General features: G+C 48.9%; 1 protein-coding gene across 1 annotated transcript in view; it reads left to right on the top strand.

Annotated features, from left to right (window-relative positions):
- The window catches only part of PRKCE (protein kinase C epsilon), a 497,306-nt gene that overhangs the window by 221,121 nt on the left and 259,235 nt on the right, over positions 1 to 16,950 (top strand). The gene's annotated exons all lie outside the window — the stretch shown is intronic.

Raw genomic sequence — 16,950 nt, 5'->3', positions numbered from 1 at the left:
TGAGTTCAGGAGAGCCGAGGAACAAAAGTAGCTGAGCTCCAGCACTCAAAAAGCCTGTGAGAAGAATCGCTTGCCTTGGAACGCAGAGCACCAAAACTGAAAAAGTGCCCAGCATCGGTGCTGGAGCCCTAGAGCCTGGATGTAAGGACCCTGGAATTGGAGGGAGGACTCAGGACCATCTCTGTGGCCTCCCACCCACTACTGATCAAAGCCCACGAAGCCCCCCTCCTTACTAAACCCTGAGCGGAAATCCCTGATTTGAACTTCACTAACCCCTGGCAAATAGCTGAGCTCACACAGGGCTGAATGCCAACTGTTAAGAGTTCATACTCTTGCAAAAAACTCTACCTTTGCTAATCCACACCTGCTTACTACTAAATAAGCCACAGTCTGTAGCCAGCAAGTATCCCTTGGACTTCGTAAAGCACAGAAAGGGGGGCTGAAGAGACAGTATAGCGGGGAGGGCACTTGCCTTGCACACAGCTGACCCGAGTTTGATCCCTAGGAAACCATATGGTCCCCCGAGCACCGCCAGGTGTGACCCCTGAGCACAGAGCCAGGAGTAAGTCCTGAGCACCACCGGGTGTGCCCACCTCCAAAAAGAATAAAGCACAGACAGCTAGAAAGCAGATCCACGAACTACTGTGCTCCCTTCCTGGCCCACAGTCTTCCAGCCTCTGCTCCTTGCCAGCCTGAGGGTGCACCCTCTGTCCTGTTGGGTCTGAGACCCCAGCCCTGTCCAGAGTGGCCTGCAGCATAGTTTCTCCCCAGTGCCTATGTCTGTACTGTTGATGCCTCAGTGACTGACCTGCACTTACAGGTGATGCTCGGGTGCCACCTACTTCTAGGCACATGTCACTGTGAATGCCCCAGCATTGCCCAGATGCACACAGCCCTGCCGCTATGACCATTGGCTCTGGTGATTAGGGGCCCAGAGTCCCAGCCCAGGTACACACAAGCTCAACACTCCTGCCATTGCTCAGACTTGCCCAGCTGCAGACCCCAGCTCCTCTGGCATGCCAGGCACTTGCTACCGTGAAGGCCTGTGATCTCTCGCAAACAACCTCGGCCCGCTCCCATGCCCTTGCAGAATACCTGACTTAATGAGAAGACAGAGGAACTCATTTTGTGGATGAACTAAGACAAGGGCCTGGGAAGAACAAATGGAAACTGCCCGAAGACTTCAGAGCAGCATCTCTGATGATGCACACAGAAGTAAGGAAACCCACGGAAGAGAACTCTAACAGGGGTAAAGAGAGACAAAGCATGAGAAAAGTCCACACCGAGAGCATGGAGTTAAAATATACAGAAGTAAAACATGCAACAGAGAGCCTCAATGGCAGAATGGAAGAAGCTAAAAAACCAGATACATGAGCTTCAAGTAAATGAAACATGTCTAATCTCTTTTGAAAACCACCACCAGAAGTAAATTAAAATGAGAATAATATAAAAGACTTACTGGACAATGTCAAAAGGAGTAAGATTTTCGATATAGGGAAGATATCGAAAGAAGAAAGAGAAAAAAGAGAAATAAGTGAAAAAGTTCAAAGAAAGAGAAGACAAAAAGGAGATGGAAAGATATTCTGTGCTCATGGATTAGAAGAATTAGCATTGTTAAAATGATCATTCTACCCAAATTAATATGCAGGCTCCATGCAAATTTATTAAAATTACAGTGACTTTATTAATAGAAATAGAACAAACATCACAAAAATTTGTATGGAAATACAAGAGACCATCAATAGTCAAGCAATCCTGAAAAAAATACTGAGAATGGAAGTATAATACTGCTTGACTTCAAACTAAACTACAGAGATATGAATTACACTGTACTGATTACTGCATAACAATAAAAATTTTGATGGTGAAATAAAAAATAAATATAGAGATCAGTAGAATAGAATGCCTAATAATTAAATCACCACAGATATGAATAATTAAGGTATGACAAAAGATCTAAGAGCATAAAATAGAAAAGAAAGTCTTGTTAACAAATGGCATTTGGAAAACAAGTTAGTTCAATATGCAAGAGGCTGAAATCGGATGAATATTTTACTCCATGCATCAAAATTAACCCAAAAATGGATTAAAGGGATGTAAAGATAGCTCAAAGGGATGGAGTATATGCTTTGTATGTGGAGACCCGAGTTTGATTCTCCAGAACCACATGCCATGCCATCCCCACCGCTGGGCCAGAGCACTGGGTCATCAGTCTCCCAGCTCTGGGCCAGCTGACCCCTAAACACTGCTTGTGAGACTCCCCATTATCCCAGGGAAATGCCAAGCAAAGCTACAAAGCTACCTTGTGAGTAGTCTATCTGGGTACTAGAACAAGTGGCAGTGAGGGTGTGGAGAAGAAGAGAACTCCGGCATACTGTTGGTTTGAATGTAAATTGGACTTGCCACATGGAAAACTACATGGGAATTTCTCAAAGTATTAAATGTAGATCATACCCTGTGATTCATCAATTTTACTTTTAAGTGTTTATCCAAAGAACACTAAAAAGGTGCACTCAGACCTGTGTTCACTGAAATGCTACTTGTATGGCAAGATATGGAAACGTTGCCAGTACCCAAGGATAGACAAGTGGATCAGGGATTTATGATTGATAGACACACACATAATGGATCACTACTCCACTCGAAGAAATGATGAAGTCCTGCGTTTTGAGGTTGCATGCATGAGGCTGCAGAGGTCATGCTAAATGCAATAAGTTAGAAGGAGAATGACAGGTACCGGATGACCTCATGCAGTGCCTAGGTGGGATATAGAGACACAGAGAATAGAAATGGATGAAGCCACATGAAAACTATCCCTTGGACTCTGACTGCAGAACTGAGGTTATCCAGGGGAAGCAGGGAGGGGGTTTCTGGGGAGTAGAGGGAGTCCTATGGGCTGTGCTGGAAGGCTATTGGTCCTTTGGGGATGGGGTGGAGTGGTAACTTACATGTTGAAGGGGTGTGAAATTGTACCCCTAAAACATACACAGTCTTGGAAACCAGCGTTGCCTCAATATAAAATAAATCAAGAAGAGGGCAGCCTTTCAAAACCAGGGGGAGCAGGAGACATATTTGTGGGCTTGTCTGCTTTCATTTTTCTGTTTATATTTTCCCCAAATGTGATGCATAGACATATGTGGAAGAAAATTTAAAAAATACACTCTTACTTTAAATATGCAAAAAGCCGTTCGTGATGGTGTGATGGTGTGATGGTGGGGCCCCAGGTTTGGTTTCAGTGGGGTTTGTTGAATAAAGTCAATCTGAGAGTCAGATGCAGCAGGACCGCTGGGCTCCAGCTGCCTTGGGGATCTGGAGCAGGTCTCTGTCATTCACGGCTTCTGCCCATCCTCATTCAAGAGGCCTGCCTGGCCTGCTGCTACTGTCCCTGAACTTATCTGTGGTGTGACGGGCTTGCCCTGGGATCTGGGCCCTCACATTGGCTGGAACAGGTGGGGGTTAGAAAGCTGAACCATCTTCAGCCCGGTGACACCCACTCACCTCAATTCCTGCATCCGAACCCACACAGGCTGAGTTGAGCTCTTCCCCAGGGTCTCGCCACTCTTGCTTTCTGGCCTGTCTACACTGTTTGTTCCTGAGCCCCCCTGCCTGCTGGCTAGCTGATATCTCAGCCCAGTGCTTTGTGACCATGTCAAGGGGATTTGCTTGGAGCATTTTCAGGGCTAGCAGAGAAACAAACCTGCCATATTGATTTCCTGTGCTGTCAGAAACTGAAGAAACAGGAATGATGCTTGCTTAAAAATAAAAACAAGCAACAATAAAAACCCAGAACCACGTGGGTTCAGGAAATAACCCAGCCATCTTGTCGGACAGTACAAATACTCTGACATGAGAACAATCAGCCTGCTGCTGAAGTGATTTTAGAAATCTTTCCAGTGCTTGGCTCTGATCTAAAGGAAGCATTGCCCTTTGAGTGCTCTGATTTTTTTTATGAATCTCATAAAACTCTGTCTCTAAATGCCAGTGTGCTGAAAAGTAAAGGATTAAAGATTCAGCAAGTGCCTTTAAATGCAAAGCTCTCCTTGTCTTGGTTACACTTCTGGGTGCTGCTAATAGTGCTAAGTGCTGCTCTGTAATAGAATATAGTCTCCCCTCCCTCCCTCCCTAACTCACTTCCTTCCTTCCTTCCTTCCTTCCTTCCTTCCTTCCTTCCTTCCTTCCTTCCTTCCTTCCTTCCTTCCTTCCCTCCCTCCCTCCCTCCCTCCCTCCCTCCCTCCCTCCCTCCCTCCCTCCCTCCCTCCCTCCTTCCTTCCTTCCTTCCTTCCTTCCTTCCTTCCTTCCTTCCTTCCTTCCTTCCTTCCTTCCTTCCCTCTTTCCCCCTCCCTCCCTCTCTCCTTCTACTCTCTCCCTCCTTCCAACTTAATTATAGATTTTCAGCACAGCCATGAGCAAGAAATCAGAGAGAAACTTTTTTATTGTTGAAACTCAGATTTCAGGTTTTTTAAAAAAAATGGATTTGATATAGCAGGTTTCCTTCAGTAGAGGAGAAATTTATATTTGCAGTTAAGAGGAGACATCTTTTTATTTTTTTGTGGGCTCCTGGTAAATTCCAACATTCTGGCTGGTCAACGACAGCATCTTCATTCACTTTGGGGGGGTCTGAGGTAGGATGTGCTGTAGGTATGAGCAAAATTCAATTCTTGAACTGAGAATTCTTGCTTCAGTACCATCTCTTATCTCTCCACCACTGCACCAAAAGCCCTCAGAGGTTCTCTCTCTTCCTTCCTCCTGTCTTCTTATGAGGTGGATGATGTCACAATCCCCCCCTGAGCAATGGGGATCTGCAACTAGTTTAAATGACAGGGGCTTGAAGCACCCATATGCTCTGCTCCCTTCTCTAAATAATGTTTAGTGTGGTTTCTGTCTCCCATGGTACCTGATGCAGCTCGGGTCGGAGTGTTGGTCAAGGTTCAAGGAAAGAGCAGGACCACCAAAGCAAGCTTCCGCTCTGGCAGTATTTCTCTCTACTTCGGAAGCAGACATTTCTGTTGATGGTGCGGCATGAGCTGGTCTTCAGAAAACCAGCTTTGCAGGGTCCAGCATTTCAGACCCCTGTGGCTCCCCACCTGGACGGGGCGTCAGCAGCCTCCTGGGCCAGAGGGAGAGGACGCGGGAGCACAGCCAAGGTTCAGGTTCAGAGCGGAACCCACCCAAGCAAGCTCTAGGAAGCAGGGAATTATCCCAGGAGAGAAAATGACCTTTCTTTAGGAACGAAGGGATCTGAAAACACTGGCCTTCAGGGAAGTTGCAGGGTGCATGCCCCCGAGTCACGCTGAACGCTTGGGCTTCCCGGGCTGCCAGAGCTCCAGCCGGAGAGGGTGGTGCCTTCAAGGGTGTGTCCTGGGCTGATTTTTACTACATCTCTTTTTTGTCTATATAGACATGTGTATATGTTTATGTGCACATATATGTCTTACTGTATTCCTGAGAATTCTTGTTATATTTATGCTTAGCACACACACACATACACACACACATTTGGTTTGAGGAGGACGACTGGGGGTGTTTGCTGGCACCTTGGGTTCTGTGCCTGGGGATGGCTCCTGGGGATGCTCAGGGGACCATAGGATGTCAGGGGTTGAACTTGGGGCCTCCTGCACGCTAACTCTGAGCTTAGCGTCTTGAGCTCCAGACCAAGTTGATGTTTAGAGTTTGACCAGAACATAGAGTTTGTCTGTGGCATGCATGTCATTCTCAAGCCAGCCTTTTGGCAGTCTCCTTGGGAACCCTGCAGCAAGGCTGGCCTTTCAGAGAGGAGCGCCACGGAAGCACGTCCTCTGCTTCGCAGCACTGGGGTGTTTTCCTAGGAAGCGGGTTCTCTGGGCCTTCCCGGGGCAGGGCAACGAGCGCTCAGTGATTTGGCTGGGAGGGGGAACTTCGGCCTGTAAGGGGGCACTGTCCTCACTCCCAAAGTGTTTACGGCTCGGCTGTACGAAACCTGCTGGGACAGGAAGGACACCCGTTTCCCGTGTCTACAAAGGTATTTCCTGGTGCCCACCCCTCCTCGAAGTCACAGACGCCAGTTGTGCAGGGCTGGAACCGCCAGTGCCAAGGAGGCAGGTCGGAGCCAGCCTGCCCACATCTATACTCTCTGGGATATGTTTGTTTATTTTCATTTTGTTTGAGGGCCACACCCAGCTGTGCTCAGGGCTTACTCCTGGCTCTGTGCTCAGGACTCACTCTTGATGGGGCTCAGGGGGCTGTATGGGCTGCTGGGCGTTGAACTAACTCAGCCAGGTGGAAGATGAGTGCCCTATCCATTGCACTATCTCTTTGGCCCTAACATCTGTGCTTTTGGGATTCTTTCCTTGATGCAGATTCCCTCAGCCCCACTTTGCCTGGTCCTCCTTGGAAGTTCAACGTTAAGACTAAATTTCAGCTTTTCATCAAAACAGGAGCTCTGTCCTGAGCTGCCACCTACTACAGTCACCAGAGGCTTTACTCCTTCCTCGGTCTTGTTTCCACTCTCAAGGATAGTCGTTTGACTTTCGTAGGTGTCTTTCATCCTTTCAAGTTTCAATTGCAGTAGTTGTTCTCAAAACAAGGGAAACTAGCCCAAAACTCCAAGTGGTCCCGGCCGCCGGAAGTCATGCCCTCGACCCACCCTCGGCGCCATCTTGCTGCCACAATCCACAGAGAAGCGGCAGGCATTCTGGTGAGCAACGTGGCCCAGACAATGCTCCGGACCCGAATCGGGGCCAGCAACACCGGGGGGCCGGAAGGAGGAGGTGCCGCCAGCACACCTTCTCCAGATGGAACCCTGGCGACACTGAGCAGCAACTAACACGGCTCCAGGATTTGGGACTGGGACACATCCGAGCCGCGCGGCCGCTAAGGCGGCTGCGCGACCTTTTCTAAAACCTAAAAGCATACAATCTTTTATTGGAAAACTAATTATCAAATGCCTCCTTATTAGGGTTATCTTGTTTGGGGATATAACTCCCACAACAATAGTGAGTTTTGTGTTGAAATATGGAATGTAATCAAGGTGAAGAGAAAATAAAGTGAAATTCATCAATTATACAGTTGGGGTGGGGTGCGGGGGGTATACCGGGGATTTTGGTGGTGGAATATGGGCACTGGTGAAGGGATGGTGTTTGAATACGGTATAACTGAGACATAAACCTTAGAACTCTGTAACTTTCCACATGGTGATAAAATTTTTAAAAAAATAAAAATTAAAAAAAATATTACCCATAAAAATAAAATAAATAAAATAAAATAAAAATCAAAAAACAAAACAAAACAAAAAACCAAGGGAAACTAATAAATCCCCACATGTCCCTAACTTCAGAGTCACTATGGTCACATGTGGGTGTGACCAGTCTTGTCTCATCTATCCTTTGACCCATTTCCTCTCCCTCTCCCCTGGGATTATTTGAAACAGACATTGTCATTAAAAATAGATATTGCTTGCTTGAAAATAACCACAAGTGTGTGGGGGGCTGAGGGAAGGTAAGATAGAGAAGGGACCAGTATGACAATGATAGCTGGGAATGATCTGATCACGCTGGACAAGATCTGAGGGTTAAAAGTAGGCAAAGGGATTTCCCTGATAACCTTTCAGTATCAATACTGCAAACCACAATGCCCAAAAGGGGGGAGGCAGGGAGAGAGAGAGAGAGAGAGAGAGAGAGAGAGAGAGAGAGAGAGAGAGAGAGAGAGACAGAGAGACAGAGAGAGACAGAGAGGCTCACACAGAGAGAGAGAGGCTCAGAGAGAGAGAGGCTCAGAGAAGAGCGAGAGAGAGAGAGAGAGAGAGAGAGAGAGGCTCAGAGAGAGAGGCTCAGAGAGAGAGAGAGCGAGAGAGAGAGGCCTCAGAGGCAGGTGGGAGGGAACGGGGGACCTTGGTGGTGGGAAATGTGCACTGGTGAAGGGATGGGTGATGGAACGCTGTATGACAAAGCCGATCACGAACCACTTTGTAACTGTTATCTCACATGCCAGGGGAAATGCTCTGCAAATAGAGAGGGTCCCCCAAAGAGAAATGTTCCGGTGAGCATCCCTGGAATTGTGGACTGTTCTGCTCCATTTTCCAGAGCGGGCTCTGTTTTGCTTTGTTTTCCTCGAGAAAGGTCCCTTTGCATCTGTTGTGTTTCCATTCACACGGCAACAACAGGAGCCCAGGGCCCCCTGCAGTAGCTCCTGGGCCGCTTTCCTGCACTGGCTGCCCTCTCTGGCCCTTCCTGCTCTTCCTCTCCACCAGACACATGCTCTGCTCCTATCTCCCGGACCGTGAAGCTCCGCCCTTCTCCAGCCCTGCCAGTGACTGCGGACATCAGGCCTCAGTCTTACCTGCCGCTCTGGAGACCTCCCCACAGAGCCAGCAGATTTCCAAACAGTTTTGTTGTCTCTGAGCCTTAAGGCCTTCTGAGCACATGCTTTGTCTCTGTCTGTCTGTCTGTCTGTCTGTCTGTCTCTCCCCCTCTCTGTCTCTGTCTTTCTCTCTTTTCCTACCATAACCCTGTCCCTTTCAGCTTCTGAAGTCCTGGCCAAAGAGAGAGGCCACCTCCCCTCAGCTGCTTCAGTGCCTGGTGTCGTGCGTGCTGCTCTCCCCCGTGCCTCACGCCCAAGCCCCTCGCCGACGGTTGCACTGGACCGCCTGCTGCAGGTGTTTGTCTTTCTCTGGCAGGGCGGCTCGCGGCGCATTGTCTGGGATCTCCCTCCGTAGGTAGCTGCTGCCTGCGTGACTCACCCCAGGAATGAATGCGCGTGAAGCGGGTGGGTGTGGACAGAGATACCGTCCAGCGGGTAGGGAGCAGGCCTGGGTGCCTCCCCTGGCAGCACGGCCGGACCTCTGTGCTTTTCAGGAGCGATCTCTGAGCATGGAGGCCAGAAGTAAACCCTGAGACCCCAAGCAACAAACACAAAAGCAAAGGGAAAGGAAGAAGGAGACGAGGAATGGAAAGGGAGAGACGGGGAAGGCACGGTGGAAGCTGCAGAGGGAGCAATGCAGAGTGAGACGCTGAGGCCAGGCCAGTGAGGACCCGAGTGAGGATGCAGGCAGGCTGACAGGTGCGTCTGCTCTGCCTGAGAGATCCTGGGTCTGCGGCGAGCGCCTTGGCGGCCTGGGTGCCCGGGAGGTGCTCCGAGGCGGGCGGCGAGCTTGCCTGCTTGAGCAGAGTGAGAGCGGCGGGCTCAGAGCCGCGTGAGGTGGACCCTCCCGGTGTTCACTCACGCCAAGGGAGTGTCCGCCCAGCTTGCACCAGTTTGGAAACTTGATGTGTCATGACTGACCCGAGGGGAGGAAGGCCGGCCCAGGCACACGGGGGAACCCCCGAGAGTGGCCTCGTGGGCCTCCTGCCTGTTGCCCCATCGCCTTGTTCAGTTCTGCAGAGAAGGTTGTCGGGGCCTGGGCTGGGGTGGACTCTGTACCGTACATACAAGGTCCTGCGGGTCGTGTCCATAGCAAACTCAAGTATGGGAGAGAGGGGAGAGTGGGACTTGGGGGACTCTGCGAGGGTAGCACCCAGCCGGGGAACAGAGGGGGAGCTAATGCCTGCCTCGAGCACATGTGGGGTTGGTGATGGGAGAGAGTGACCCTTCTGCTTGCCGGGACCTGGGGACGGCTGGTCCTGGCAGCCAGCCAGGCTCCTGTCCAAATGCCTCCTTCTCCCACCTGACGCCTTGTGTTGGACACTCTTTCTCCCGTTGCAAACAGTGCCAAAATCAGAGACTTTGGTGATTTTTATTCTTCCTTTCAGTGACCCAGCACACCTTTGGAGTTCCCTTGAGCTCGGAGAAACAGGCTGAGTTTGTGCTCTGGGTCTCTGTTTGCAAGTGAGGGGCTTAGAGCATCTCGGAGCCTCAGTCTGTGCATCTGTAAAATGGAAGCCTCAGATGCCAGAGGCAGTGGAGCAGTTTTGATGTCCCCGAACTTGGAGATTCTCAGTGAGCAGAGGGCTATCCCCGCCTCTTTTCCCTGCAGCTGTGGGCTCATGAGAGGTGCTTAGCAAACACATCTCCAGGGATGCATGACCGCATATGGTGGCAGAAGTGGGAGGTTTCTTTTGAGCTCTGCTTTGTACCTCCAGACACTTGGTGCTAGAACCATGGAAGGGGCCTGCAGTGTTGGGGACTGTTCTTCTTCCAAGTGGTTTAGGAAACGGCTATTAAAGGAAGATGGATGACTTTGCTGAGTGATGAACATCTGGTTAGTGCCAGATAGCGCCCCCTGCAGGGGAGCAAGGTCAGTGTCTAATAAAGGAAGGGTGAACGGACACAAGATACAGGGCCAAGTTATTGAGTGCCTGGGAATTGGAGTCCTGGTGACTTGGAAACTCATCAGGAGGTGCTGACTCCTGTGGGCTCCTTAGCCCGAGCCCTCGTTTCTTCCCCCCTTCCTTGGGGTGGGGCGAGGGGAAAGGCCAGGGTTGATGTGAAGGTGGGATTTGATAGTCACGCCAAACACTCCTTGTTCCCTAGAAAACACAGCACTTCTTGTCTGCTTCCTCTGAAGTCAAGTGATCATGTTCAAAGCAAATTCACTGGGGCCTGGGGAGAGAGCACTGGGGCAGGAGTGTGTGCTTCGCATGTGGGAACTCTAGATCTGATCCTTGGCTCTGCATGGTTCTGAGCATCTCTGGGAGTGGCCCCTGAGCACCAGGTCAGGAGGAGCCCTCAGCTGAACACGATCCCCAAAGCAAAATAAAAAGCAAGGAGTTCATGTCACCCATACTTCTCTCTCTCTCTTTTTTTTTTTTTTGCTTTTCTTGGGGGGTCACATTCATTGATGCTCAGGGGTTACTCCTGTCTCTGCACTCAGGAATTACTCCTGGCGGTGCTCGGGGGACCATATGGGATGCTGGGGATTGAACTCAGGTCAACTGCATGCAAGGCAAACGCCCTATCCACTGTGCTGTCACTCCAGCCCCAGGCTTCTCTCTTTTCCAGGCAACTATGGACCTGTGAGCAGACAGAAAAGGGTCATTGAGGGTGTCTGTTGTCAGAACATGCCCTGGGGAAAGGAGAGTGTCACGCAGGAGGTGCTTCCGGGATGATGACGTGTAGGAGCATTTCACGGCATGACTGTGATTTGTTTCCTTTGGTCACTCACAGCTGCTCCCATAGTTGGGTGCTCCTCTGGGGGTGTTGCCCAGCTGCCAGCAGTAGTGCTCAGCTGCGGTGAGAGGTTGTGCTGGCTCTGGGGAGCCTGAATGAAAGGGGAGGGGCTTCTGCTTTTATTCTCTTTGGCGGGGAGGGCCCCCAAGTGGCGCTCAGGAAGCCCAGGGGCCCCTCCCAGGGATCCTCGGCCAACAGGCTGAGAGTTCAATGCAGGGGCCAAGCATGTGATGCTGCTCAGGCCTCGGAGAGCCAGGGGTGACCTGGGCGCCCCCAGCAGTGCTCAGAGACCTTTAGTGCTGTACATGGTAGAGTTTGGAGACCCCCAGAGCCGTGCGATGCAGGAGGCCGAGCTGGGTCGGCCCGTGCAAGGCAGGCGCTTCGGCCCCTGTGCTCTCTCTCCAGCCCAGTTTCCCCTATCCAGATATAAAAGCTCCTTCCGCCCAACTATGGGGAATCTGCATTTCCCTCTTGCCAGACGTCACCGGCTGGACCCTGAGCGTGGAATAAAAGGTTTCATTGTCCGAGACAACACAGACACGTGGGGTAGGTTCTAACGGAACGATGATGGGGACGCTGAGGAAAGGAAGATTCCTCGTTGCTCCTCCAGTGTGGCTAGAGGAACAGTGCTTCGCCGAGTTGATCAAGGCAATCATGTTTTATTCATCATCCGAAGAATCACTCTCCAGGCATGCAGGGTCGATGATGTCAGCTTTTCCATCTCAGCTGAGCTCTGCTCGGGATGAGGGCGTGGCAAGCAGGAACCAGGCATGTGCCGTGGACCGCAGAAGGCAGAAATGCCCCTGTCAAAGTGGTCAGCGCAGACAACGGGTCCCAGGAGCTGGTGCCTGCACTGTGCCCGAGGCCCCCTGCAGGGATGCTGTGCCCTGCAGGACACAGTTTCCACTGATGAAAGGACAGTTGAGAGAGAGCCCAGCAGTTTACATGGTGCACCCTGGCCAGGTCACGCCAGCAGCTACCTCCAGGAAGCAGTATTTGCAGTGTGGGAGCTATCTCTGCTTGGTGTGTGGGGGGTATCCTGGAGCCTGGCTTCCCCCTCATCCAAGTTACCTCACCCCTGCCAGATACACATGGGTCTTGGTGGGTCGGTGAAACGGTCATTCTGCCATCCTCTGCCTTGAATGGGCTGCCAAGAAAGCCGGGGACAGAGCAGGGCTTCAAGTGGTTCTGCCTAGAAAGAGCCAAGAATCTGCCCTGTCCCTCCTGTTTCTGGAAGAATCTGTGGTCAGGTCCTCCAAAGGCGGGATACTGGCTCCATCCTGCTTTTTCTTCGTTTTCTGTTTTCCCTTTTTTGGCTTTTTGGGTCACACCCAGCGATGCCCAGGGGTTACTCCTGGTTCTGCACTCAGGAATTACTCCTGGAGGTGCTGGGGGACCATATGAGATGCCGGGGATCAAACCCAGGTCAACTGTGTGCAAGGCAAATGCCCTACCCTCAGTACAATTGCTCTGGCCCCCCCCTCTGGCTCTCTGAGGCCCCTAACTCTTTTTCCTCCTGTCTTTCTCTATACCTGGCTCTTTGTTTATTGGAGTCACATATTTGAATCAAGAAATTTCTTTTTCTTCTGGGTAAACAGCATAATGTACATATTTTCTGTATAGAGCAAGGTAGTTTTGTGTTGACATGCCTTTATTAAGTATATAAATGCTTTTATTAGAAGAAATTAGAGAGAAAATATATTCAGCTGGATAATTCCCATGAAATAGATATTTACTTGGTCACTAGTCTCCAGAGGTGACCTGTGTGGAGTCCAGATGCAGCCTCTGGAGCACACTGTGTGGGGAGACAAAATGCCCATCGAGAGTTGTACTTACAGTGGGCGGGAGAGGACAGAGGGCAGTGGAGGGCCCTTGTCCTGTATGTGTCTGACCTAGATTTGATCCCTGGCACCGCTTATGTCTCCTGAGCCCACCAGGAGTGATCTCTGAGTGCAGACCTAATAGAAAGCCCTGAGCACCACTGAGCATGTTCCCCCCTTTCCTAAAAGAAAAACAAAACAAAAAACTACTTGTATTCATGCTGTTATTAAGTTTTCCAATTGAAATATCTAAAAATTGTATTAACATGCATCCAAAATATTTAGAAAACTTTTAGTTTTTTGGTTCAGTTAAAACTATGTCTAGTATCGTTTTGTCCATCTACCTACTTTTTTGTTCTTTGATTTTGGGTACATACCCATCAGTGCTCATACCTTAGTCCTGACTCTGCACTCAGGGTCAGTCCTGGCAGGGCTGAGGGGATGGTATGTGACCCGAGGGATTAGAATGGGGATGGCACAGGTAAGGCAAGCACCCTCTCTAGTGTACTATCTCTCCATTTCTTCTCTATGTGTAAGTTTCCTTCCATGTAACTTTGGCTAGAGCTCCCCCCACAACATTATCTCATGGAAGTTAATAAAGTTATGTATCTGGGGGCTTGGGGTGGGTCACAGCCAATAGAACACCCAAGCCCCCAGATAAATACTCCCAGTTCTTGCTCAGGCCACTCCCGATGGTGCTTGGGGTACCATATGTGGTCAAACTGGAGATCAAACCAGACTCCGATGCATTCACCCCTGTGTGCTGACTCTCTGACCTGGAAGGCAGTACGTTTAGGCATGTTGTATGGTGCTGCTTTTCCTCAGTTTAGTAATCACTGCTAAGGCAGCTAGTAAGTTCTAGTGAACCAATGCTTTATTTTGTTATTGGCCCATGCTAACAGAATTATTGTTTGGTGGTTTTTATTTTACATTTTTATTTTTAAAAACTGAGAAAATTGTATATAGGTCAAAGAGATGAATAAATAGCTACTGTTGCAGAACATAAAGCAATTGTGTCTAAGTGGGAGTGGACACTTTGCTCACGATAACTGCTGATTCTGGAGTTCATGGAGAGATGGGTCATTTTTTCCACAAGTGCATTTGGGGACTTGTATGTCTCTCGGATCTCTGCCTTCTCTCCTGGTCTCTCCGGCTGAGAACCCTCTGGTAAGAGGGGTCTGGCTGGTGGAGACTAACATACAATAAGATGTATTCTAGATATATCCCGCACCCTCAGATATCCAGGCCTCTTTTCAGGGCTGGAAACTGTCTCTACAGATTCAGTTTGTTAAGAATTAGCTTTTAATAATAACCACTGCTGACCCAGATGTAGTGAGAGGGACACCTGAGCAGATCTGCCTTGGTTGAATCTTTGATGTAATTTTGCACAATGTACAACAGTGCCTTAAGAAGTATGTGCCTAGGGACTGGAGCGACAGCATAGCGGGTAGGGCATTTGCTTTGCATGCGGCCGACCTGGGTTCAATCCCCAGCATCCCAAATGGTCCTCCGAACACTGCCGGGAGTAATTCCTGAGTGCAGAGCCAGGAGTAACCCCTGTGCATCACTGGGTGTGACCCAAAAAGCAAAAAATATAAATAAAATAAAAAATAAAATAAACCATTACTCTTAAAAAAAAAAAGAAGAAGTCTGTGCCTTTCCTGACCCAGCCAGCCATGCCAGCTCTGCAGTTTGTGCTGAGCACTAGCTGGGAAGGCAGAGACACATGGAAGAGACACGTGGACAGGTAGACACAATGGTTTCGTCATGACATATGACGTAGCAGCCACAGGTTTTTAAAGGAGGTTTGAGTAGTGCTGTGTCCTCTACAATCAAACAGTGTTTTTCACCTTATTTGGATTGTTCTTTTGCCATTTCTCATGGTGTTTAGGGATTACTTCTGGTTCTGCACTCAGAAATTACTCCTGTTGGGGCTTAGGGGACCATATCGGGTGCCGAGGATCGAGAGTCAGTTTGGCCTGTGCAAGGCTGTGTGCCCTCCCATTGGACTATCACTCTAGCCCCTGTTCTTCAGCATTTTCACACCTGAGGGCTGGGACTTGTCTTGGAAGTTATAACCAAGGTGGCATCCCAGTGACTTTCAACCTTTCCACACTTGAGGACTAGTGCTGGTCTGTGGAAGTTCTGGAAATAATATGGAAATTATTCCAAACCATTCCAAATACTGTATTTATCTTAAAGGCTAGAAATCACTGTCATCACTGTCATCCTGTTGCTCATCGATTTGCTCGAGCGGGCACCAGTAACATCTCCATTGTGAGACTTATTATTACTGTTTTGGGCATATCGAGTATGCCATAGATAGCTTGCCAGGCTCTTCCGTGTGAGTGAGATACTCTTGGTAGCTTGCCGGGTTCTCTGAAAGGGACAGAAGAATTGAACATATTATCTATTATTCTTGAATGAGATAAAAAGAATCCTGGGAATGCAGTCCATGTTTTTAATAAGAAAAATAAACACAAGGAAAACTTTAAAAATTATATGTGAAAGTGAAAACATTCAATATCTTTGTGTGAGGAAGCTATGATGGTCTGTCTAAAACTTGAACAAAGTAATTTATACCAGAATGGTGTGAAATGAAGTTTTTTCAGGTCATATTCCCAAGACAACTGATACATATTTTAAGTACCCATTCCTTCATAGCAAACAACCCATAGCTTAAGCTGTCTCATACAATGAACATTTTTTCATTGAATCTCTGTGTCTCAGAGATTTAGGATAAATTAGCTTTGTTGATTCTAGATCAGGGACACTTCTGGTAGGTAGTCAGGCTTCAGGTTGTACTGATGTCGACATCTCGCTGTTTGAAAGCTTGCCTGGGGCCGGAAGATTCACTTCCGGCCTGACTGTCTCCTTGTCTGTGGACTGGAGACTGGGTTCCTCGAAGTGTGATTCTGTGCCAGGGATGCTTGAGCTTCCTTACAGCATGGCAGCTGACTCAGCACTGAGCACAGCAGCGAGGAAGTCAAAGAGCCCAGGACCTCCCTGGACCTTCTCTCGGAAGCTCCATAGCTTCAGTCTTCATTAGAAACAAGTGGGTAACTCCAGCCCAAAATTTAGAGTAGGAGAATTAGGTTTCGACTCTTGAAAAGTAATGTACAGAATAATTTATGGACTTACGTGCAAACGACCCAAAGCACAGGGACTCCTTCCCATTATTCACACATTAGTATGAGTAACGTCTGTCTTTCCTTCACTGGGTAATGGAGAGCAGTCTTAAAGGGTGGGACTTTGTTTTGTTTTAGTGAAGCAAGTTAGGTTTTTTGTTTTGTTTTGTTTAGTTTTTTGTCTTTTTGGGTCACATCTGGCGGTTCTTAGTGGTTACTCCTGGCTCTGCACTCAGGAATCACTCCTGGAAGTGCTCAGGAGACCATATAGGATGCCAGGGATTGAACTTAGGTTGGCCATGTGCAGAGCAAACGCCCTCCCTGCTGAACTATTGCTCCAGCACCACAAGTTAGTTTTTATTGAGTGAAATTTACTTAGAAAGATATAAGGGGTTGGAAAAGAAGAGGAATTATGTGTTTAAGACTTGAAAGATAGAGCAAACAAGCAAGCAAAGAGAGACAGAGACGAGCTTACAAGATATGTGTTCAAGAGAGAACATGGGCTTGAAAAGAAGCCAAGACTTTGGTTTTGAGATTAACATGGCTCTTAGGCAGGGCTAGAAAAAGCCTGTCTCAACTCTGAGCTCACATGGAAATCTGCAAAAATTAAAAGAATTTCTGGGATAAATGCTCCTTTCGATTTGAGGAATAGAAAGGAGTGTGGGTTAGGCCACACCTGGCCATGCTCTGACCTTACTCCTGGCTAGTTTTTAGGGGACCCACTCCTGGTTCAATGCTCAGGAGACCATTATGGTGATGGTTGTGGTCCAGGATTGGCTTCATGCTAGGGAAGCTCCATATCCCTTGTATTATCTTTCAGGCCCCTGATTTTTCCCTACCTTCATCCCCAGGGTGGATGGAGATGCTGGAGATTGAACCCAGGACTTCACATCTGCCAAGCCAAGTAGTTGCTAGGATTTTAG

Source organism: Sorex araneus, chromosome X, assembly GCF_027595985.1.
Source record: "Sorex araneus isolate mSorAra2 chromosome X, mSorAra2.pri, whole genome shotgun sequence".
Classification (NCBI taxonomy): domain Eukaryota; kingdom Metazoa; phylum Chordata; class Mammalia; order Eulipotyphla; family Soricidae; genus Sorex; species Sorex araneus.
Note: the sequence above shows the minus strand (reverse complement) of the source record. Positions and strands in the feature narration are given on the sequence as shown.